Consider the following 8,436-nt stretch of genomic DNA (forward strand, 5'->3'; position numbering starts at 1 on the left):
CGACTTAACTTTGCGCAAATGGTTTCTAATTATCAGATTTCCCAGCGAAATATAAAAAAAAATTAATGATCCAGTTTTCTGAAATTTGGTTTATTTTATCAAAAGAGTGTCAATCATAAATTGTACTAGAATTTTATTATATCGATTTAGTGGCCTACTTTTTCAATTTTTGGGGACAGAAAAAAGTTGGTCAGTGTTTTGAGGACAAAGAAGACTTGAAATATTTTTATTAGTTTTTTCTTACGTCTTGAAGGTTTTCTGCTTAGGTATTTTCGGCTTTGATACCGCTTGGTTATTGTAAATTCAAATTTAATTAATCATTTGGCGAATCTGGCGTAGAGCTAAGACAACTGCTCGAGACGACTTGATTTTTTAATAACTAGAGTCTTCATGTTTTTTTTTTACTGTCGTGCGTGTGTTGATTTTTGACGGTTAAGGCAGCCCGACCTTTTTGAGGTTCAGATTTTTTCCAAGTTGCTGTAAAATTCATGCTCAAGACCGTAAAACGAGGAAGTTCGATTCCAGGCAAGAACTGTTTTTTTGCTAACTAAAGTTTTCGTTCGGCCATTTCCGATTTTCGCGTCTGCGTATTTTTGCCGGCTTAAATCCTGCAGAACAACTTTGTTGGAAGTTCGGCTTTTTTTCTAGCTTTTCGAAAGCTCCATGTAAAATTTTTTATAGCGCCCAACGGTGCACGTAATTTATTTTGTAATCATTTTATGACAAAACAATTTTTGAAGTGATTTTTTTTTTTGATTTTTCTTTTCATTTGATTTTCATCACAGTCATTCTTTTTTTAAATTTTAATCGATGCTTTTGGTCCGAATGGTGTCGTTTCAAAGAAAGCAGAAATAATTGCACTGAAGTTTTCACGCACCCAAAGTTTTCGCGCCCTCTAATTTGCATTCGCGCCCATTCGCTCAGAAAAAAATAACAAAAGCTTGTTAACATTTTCACTTTTTGAGAAGTATAATTTCCAATTCGTAGAGATTGAAAGGGGCTTTTCAATGGTTGTTAGTTACGCTTGCTATTCACAAGCGCTATCAAACCGGAACTGAGACGTCTTTCCTGTAGTATTTTTTTTACTTCACTGAAGCATTTGATAGCTCAATTTTTGTCAAATCAAAATCAGTGATCGGGGTCGAAACGCAGTGATCACGGGATAAAAATGAAGTTATTTTAAATGACAAAAGTCACGTATTCGAATCTAGCCTGAACCTGCAACTTTGCGAATTAGAATTTTTCTGTCTAAGATTATTGCCGGTATATCGTTGGCTGTTTTTTCTTTGTTGACTTAGTAGTCTCTGTGCGGACCTTTTTAAGGTTGTTTCATATCTTCCTGTTATGATAGCTGTAATTGAAGTCAAATAAAATCTCATCTTAGAACTTTTTTTTCATGGCCACACGAAAGCTATTAATTGTCAGGAGCCACAAAAAAGCAAATGTGTAGGAGAACTTCACATCTTGGTTTATATGAATGATGATTGTATCTGGTTATAAAAAATCCTTTTTCTTTATTCATATATGATTCCTTAGCTGGGATAATTTTTCAAAACATTTTTGATGAACTGTACATTTTCAGTAGTACGTTCTTTCCAAATTGTTTTCTTTCATACTGTCTAAGTTTGGCAGAGGTATACACATGGCGGATTTATAGAAGTTTCAGATATCAATCATTGTTCTAAAAACTTTTTCAAAATTACAAATTACGCTCGCTGTCTCAAAAATTTATCTGCAGAGTAGAACATTTGAACTAAGTTGTATTTTATAAATATTTTTTTCTCAAACCATTCCGTCGCCTGCAGTTTGAGTGTGGGCGAAAGAATTTTCATGATTTCGGCTGCAATAGTGGTACCACGTTTAAGTTCTAGACTCAAAAAGCGGCCTGAACTCGCAAAAAAGAGCTTCGCTCAACAAAATAACTCTGTCTGGAATGTGGGGAATTAAGAGAAACAAACTATATTTAGACAGGCTGGATGGCCTTTCATAAATCCCCTGCGAATCGCAGAAACCACAATTTTTCATTTTAAAGCGTAATAGGAGTAAATTGTTTGTGGTTAGACTTGAAATGATTTGTGCAAGCAAGTAAAATTTGTGGTTAGACTTGAAATGATTCGTTGAATCAAGTAAAATAGTGGCACTGCTTTGATTTTGTATTAAAAAAAGTTTTCATTTTCAACTTATTTGCATGCACGTTCACAGGCGACGCTCTCTACCCCGTTTTTATGGCGGCTTCTTTTTATTTTTTGTAAAGTTGAGTTTCAAAAAAGCATTGGCAAATTGCATGAGCGCAGAAGCAATCTGATTGAATGTTATTGGTTGCGGCCTGATATTCACGAACAGCAGCGGATTAGTGGAGGGGGGGGGGGCGGACGCCCCCTTTTTCCGAGATTTGACCCCCCTACCGACCCATTTGTACTATTTGAGACATCCATTTGTACTATTCAAAATAGTACAAAAGGTTCCCCCTCTGTACTATTTTGAGGTATCCATTTTTGGCTGACTGACCTTAAAATTTTTATAAAGGCGCATACGCAATTTTTTAATCGAAATCTTGTGTGAATTTTGTGAAAACATTTTGTGTAGGAGAACTTTTTGTGAAAAAAATTTTTGTGAAAAAGTGGAAAAAACTTAAACAAAAATTCAAAATTTTGTGAGTTCATTCCCCATTTGTCAAATTTTTTTCCCAGGCTTTTCATTTTTCGATGATGAGTTTCTCTCGTCTCTTTTTTCAGAGCTTTTTTTATCGAGTATGCTGATTGTGTTTGCGTCTTGTGTAGAACAAACTTTAAAGTAGATCAAGATGTGTTTAAAAATTGTGTTTGAAAGTAGATCAAGATGTGTTTAGATGTGTCTACCACTGCCTGAGTTATTTTAGCTGCAATAGTGGTACCACTTGAAACTTCAAGACAAAAAAAACAACCTTGAGTTGCAAAAATTGAGAGTTAGAATAAACTAACTTGGTATGGAATGTGGGAAAATAGTAGAAACGGACTATTCTTTGGCAGGCTGTAAAGCCTTTGAAGAATCCTCTGCGAATCACAGAAACCACAACTATTAATATAACATGCTTTATCAGTTATATTATCAGTTAGTGGTAACTAAGCGTATATTATGAAAAACATTTCAAACTGTTTCATAAACATTAAGATTTGAATAACAACACAAATTTGCAAAATACCAAGAAGCTAGCAAAAACGATTTTGCTAAAAAATCTTTTCCCTGCTTGGTTTTGCTATTCGATATCAAAAGAGCGTGTGACAAAAACCAAGTGTGGAAATCGTAATGTTAGTTGGTTCATATCCAGGTCGACGATTATGGACGATAATCCGACAATTTTAGATAGGAACAAGAGTAGCAGGTTGATGTGTAATTTGCTCGCAAGTCGCTCAATTTGTGTCGTTTTTGGCACTTTTTGCTAAAATGAGATGAAATATGTTTTAGCAACTCTAAAAGATTACGATTTATTAATGCTCTAGTCGTTCATTTCTAGGCCAAAACTCGTTACGAATTGAACTACTTGGCAGCAACTGACTACTGACTACCTTTTTTCGGCTACCCTGAAATACTTCATTTCAAACGCGATTTTCCAAGGAGAATTTTAGTCACCAAAATATGCCTCATAATGGACAGAGTGCGATCGTATATCAAAGCCAGTTCAGCTGGATACTAGTTGCCTATAAACTCTCACAATTTACAGGCAAAAAAAATTTCAAGGAAGCGCTGAATAAATATACAATATGTTGTTTTCTCTTTTTATAAATAAAATTTTCATATTTTTATCACTTCGGTTTCTGAAAAAAAAATATTATTAAAATTAATTTCAGCTATTTTGGCTGACTTCGTTGTCTCAAAACTTAATATTTGAACGCAACGCCTAATCGTTTTTAAATTTACTGTTTGAAAACATTTGTATAAAAGACAATGGGTAACTAAAGTTGTCGTGTCAAAGTTTAGAAGAAAAATTAGATATTCAAGAAATTTTTGGTAATTTTTTGTAATTCGAGGCCAATGGTCCCGAGAAGTTTTTTTGACAATAGAAAAGGTATCTAATGTCTAGAATGGAATCAGTAGGTCTAATGTCTAGAATGGAATCGTATTTTTGCCGGCTTAAATCCTGCAGAACAACTTTGTTGGAAGTTCGGCTTTTTTTCTAGCTTTTCGAAAGCTCCATGTAAAATTTTTTATAGCGCCCAACGGTGCACGTAATTTATTTTGTAATCATTTTATGACAAAACAATTTTTGAAGTGATTTTTTTTTTTGATTTTTCTTTTCATTTGATTTTCATCACAGTCATTCTTTTTTTAAATTTTAATCGATGCTTTTGGTCCGAATGGTGTCGTTTCAAAGAAAGCAGAAATAATTGCACTGAAGTTTTCACGCACCCAAAGTTTTCGCGCCCTCTAATTTGCATTCGCAAATTGTTTTCTACTCAGAAAAAAATAACAAAAGCTTGTTAACATTTTCACTTTTTGAGAAGTATAATTTCCAATTCGTAGAGATTGAAAGGGGCTTTTCAATGGTTGTTAGTTACGCTTGCTATTCACAAGCGCTATCAAACCGGAACTGAGACGTCTTTCCTGTAGTATTTTTTTTACTTCACTGAAGCATTTGATAGCTCAATTTTTGTCAAATCAAAATCAGTGATCGGGGTCGAAACGCAGTGATCACGGGATAAAAATGAAGTTATTTTAAATGACAAAAGTCACGTATTCGAATCTAGCCTGAACCTGCAACTTTGCGAATTAGAATTTTTCTGTCTAAGATTATTGCCGGTATATCGTTGGCTGTTTTTTCTTTGTTGACTTAGTAGTCTCTGTGCGGACCTTTTTAAGGTTGTTTCATATCTTCCTGTTATGATAGCTGTAATTGAAGTCAAATAAAATCTCATCTTAGAACTTTTTTTTCATGGCCACACGAAAGCTATTAATTGTCAGGAGCCACAAAAAAGCAAATGTGTAGGAGAACTTCACATCTTGGTTTATATGAATGATGATTGTATCTGGTTATAAAAAATCCTTTTTCTTTATTCATATATGATTCCTTAGCTGGGATAATTTTTCAAAACATTTTTGATGAACTGTACATTTTCAGTAGTACGTTCTTTCCAAATTGTTTTCTTTCATACTGTCTAAGTTTGGCAGAGGTATACACATGGCGGATTTATAGAAGTTTCAGATATCAATCATTGTTCTAAAAACTTTTTCAAAATTACAAATTACGCTCGCTGTCTCAAAAATTTATCTGCAGAGTAGAACATTTAAACTAAGTTGTATTTTATAAATATTTTTTTCTCAAACCATTCCGTCGCCTGCAGTTTGAGTGTGGGCGAAAGAATTTTCATGATTTCGGCTGCAATAGTGGTACCACGTTTAAGTTCTAGACTCAAAAAGCGGCCTGAACTCGCAAAAAAGAGCTTCGCTCAACAAAATAACTCTGTCTGGAATGTGGGGAATTAAGAGAAACAAACTATATGTAGACAGGCTGGATGGCCTTTCATAAATCCCCTGCGAATCGCAGAAACCACAATTTTTCATTTTAAAGCGTAATAGGAGTAAATTGTTTGTGGTTAGACTTGAAATGATTTGTGCAAGCAAGTAAAATTTGTGGTTAGACTTGAAATGATTCGTTGAATCAAGTAAAATAGTGGCACTGCTTTGATTTTGTATTTAAAAAAGTTTTCATTTTCAACTTATTTGCATGCACGTTCACAGGCGACGCTCTCTACCCCGTTTTTATGGCGGCTTCTTTTTATTTTTTGTAAAGTTGAGTTTCAAAAAAGCATTGGCAAGTTGCATGAGCGCAGAAGCAATCTGATGGAATGTTATTGGTTGCGGCCTGATATTCACGAACAGCAGCGGATTAGTGGGGGGGGGGGGGGCGGACGCCCCCTCTTTCCGAGATTTGACCTTTTGTGAAAAAATTTTGTGTAGGAGAACTTTTTGTGAAAAAAAATTTTGTGAAAAAGTGGAAAAAACTAAAACAAAAATTCAAAATTTTGTGAGTTCATTCCCCATTTGTCAATTTTTTTTTCCCAGGCTTTTCATTTTTCGATGATGAGTTTCTCTCGTCTCTTTTTTCAGAACTTTTTTTATCGAGTATGCTGATTGTGTTTGCGTCTTGTGTAGAACAAACTTTAAAGTAGATCAAGATGTGTTTAAAAATTGTGTTTGAAAGTAGATCAAGATGTGTTTAGATGTGTCTACCACTGCCTGAGTTATTTTAGCTGCAATAGTGGTACCACTTGAAACTTCAAGACAAAAAAAAAAAAACCTTGAGTTGCAAAAATTGAGAGTTAGAATAAACTAACTTGGTATGGAATGTGGGAAAATAGTAGAAACGGACTATTCTTTGGCAGGCTGTAAAGCCTTTGAAGAATCCTCTGCAAATCACAGAAACCACAACTATTAATATAACATGCTTTATCAGTTATATTATCAGTTAGTGCTAACTAAGCGTATATTATGAAAAACATTTCAAACTGTTTCATAAACATTAAGATTTGAATAACAACACAAATTTGCAAAATACCAAGAAGCTAGCAAAAACGATTTTGCTAAAAAATCTTTTCCCTGCTTGGTTTTGCTATTCGATATCAAAAGAGCGTGTGACAAAAACCAAGTGTGGAAATCGTAATGTTAGTTGGTTCATATCCAGGTCGACGATTATGGACGATAATCCGACAATTTTAGATAGGAACAAGAGTAGCAGGTTGATGTGTAATTTGCTCGCAAGTCGCTCAATTTGTGTCGTTTTTGGCACTTTTTGCTAAAATGAGATGAAATATGTTTTAGCAACTCTAAAAGATTACGATTTATTAATGCTCTAGTCGTTCATTTCTAGGCCAAAACTCGTTACGAATTGAACTACTTGGCAGCAACTGACTACTGACTACCTTTTTTCGGCTACCCTGAAATACTTCATTTCAAACGCGATTTTCCAAGGAGAATTTTAGTCACCAAAATATGCCTCATAATGGACAGAGTGCGATCGTATATCAAAGCCAGTTCAGCTGGATACTAGTTGCCTATAAACTCTCACAATTTACAGGCAAAAAAAATTTCAAGGAAGCGCTGAATAAATATACAATATGTTGTTTTCTCTTTTTATAAATAAAATTTTCATATTTTTATCACTTCGGTTTCTGAAAAAAAAATATTATTAAAATTAATTTCAGCTATTTTGGCTGACTTCGTTGTCTCAAAACTTAATATTTGAACGCAACGCCTAATCGTTTATAAATTTACTGTTTGAAAATATTTGTATAAAAGACAATGGGTAACTAAAGTTGTCGTGTCAAAGTTTAGAAGAAAAATTAGATATTCAAGAAATTTTTGGTAAATTTTTGTAATTCGAGGCCAATGGTCCCGAGAAGTTTTTTTAACAATAGAAAAGGTATCTAATGTCTAGAATGGAATCAGTAGGTTGCCTGAATAAATTTGAAACGGCTGTTCGTTTTTAGTAGCTTTTTGATATCCCAGACCCAATTGGTCAAGCTAACAAAATTACAGTGAAATATTTCATCCATACATTCTTATAATAGCTTGTAGGAACAAATAATTTTTTTCCATAGCCCTTTAGAAAAATCTTTTTTGAGTTGAAACTTTCGCAATTTAAATTGCTTGCTGAATTTTTGTTTGGCAAGTCACTTCCAGCTATTGTATCCGGCTATTGCCCCAAGCCAAGCAAAAGTTACTTGGTTGTTCACCCGAAATTTGTTAAAAAAGCTCATCAATTGTTTGACAGGTTCGGCATTAGAATAGTTGAAGGTAGAAGATATTTGGGCGGATTTATTGGCTCTGATGAAGGAAAAATTATTTTCACTTTAAAAAAAGGTCCAAGAATGGTTGGATTGTCTTGGCGAGTTGTCCAAAGTGGCAGAGAAAGAACCTCAAGCTGCTTTAGTTGGATTAACAAGATCACTGCAATGCGAATGGAATTTTGTCCAGAGAGAAGTCAAAGATACGTCGCAGTTGTTTGCTCCTCTCGAGAAGATGTTGGAGGAAAACTTTTTGCCAAGCTTGATAGGAATTCTAGTGTCGTGTCACATACTCAGATCGTGTTTTGTATTCACTTCCTGTCAAAAGAGGGGGACTAGGTGTGCGAAATCCAATAGAAGGTGCGGAACTAGCATTTTCCACTTCACGTGAAGCAACCAACTTTCTCGTGAGTTCGATCCTTTTCCAAGATGATTTCGACCAAACTCTACACAAAACAAAGATGATAGAAGCAAGAAAAAACCAGGAGGAGAAACAAAATGCTGTGGACATAGATAAACTCGATGAATTGCTTGCAGTTTTACCAGCAGATCAGAAACGAGCGATCCGGAGAATAATCGACAACAACTGTTCCTTTTGGGTAACTTCGCTGCCTTTGTTGAAAGATAATTTTGATTTGTCAGCCACAGAGTTCAGAGACGCTCTAAGTGTCAGTTA

The sequence above is a fragment of the Symsagittifera roscoffensis genome, chromosome 6, assembly GCF_963678635.1.
Source record: "Symsagittifera roscoffensis chromosome 6, txSymRosc1.1, whole genome shotgun sequence".
Classification (NCBI taxonomy): domain Eukaryota; kingdom Metazoa; phylum Xenacoelomorpha; order Acoela; family Convolutidae; genus Symsagittifera; species Symsagittifera roscoffensis.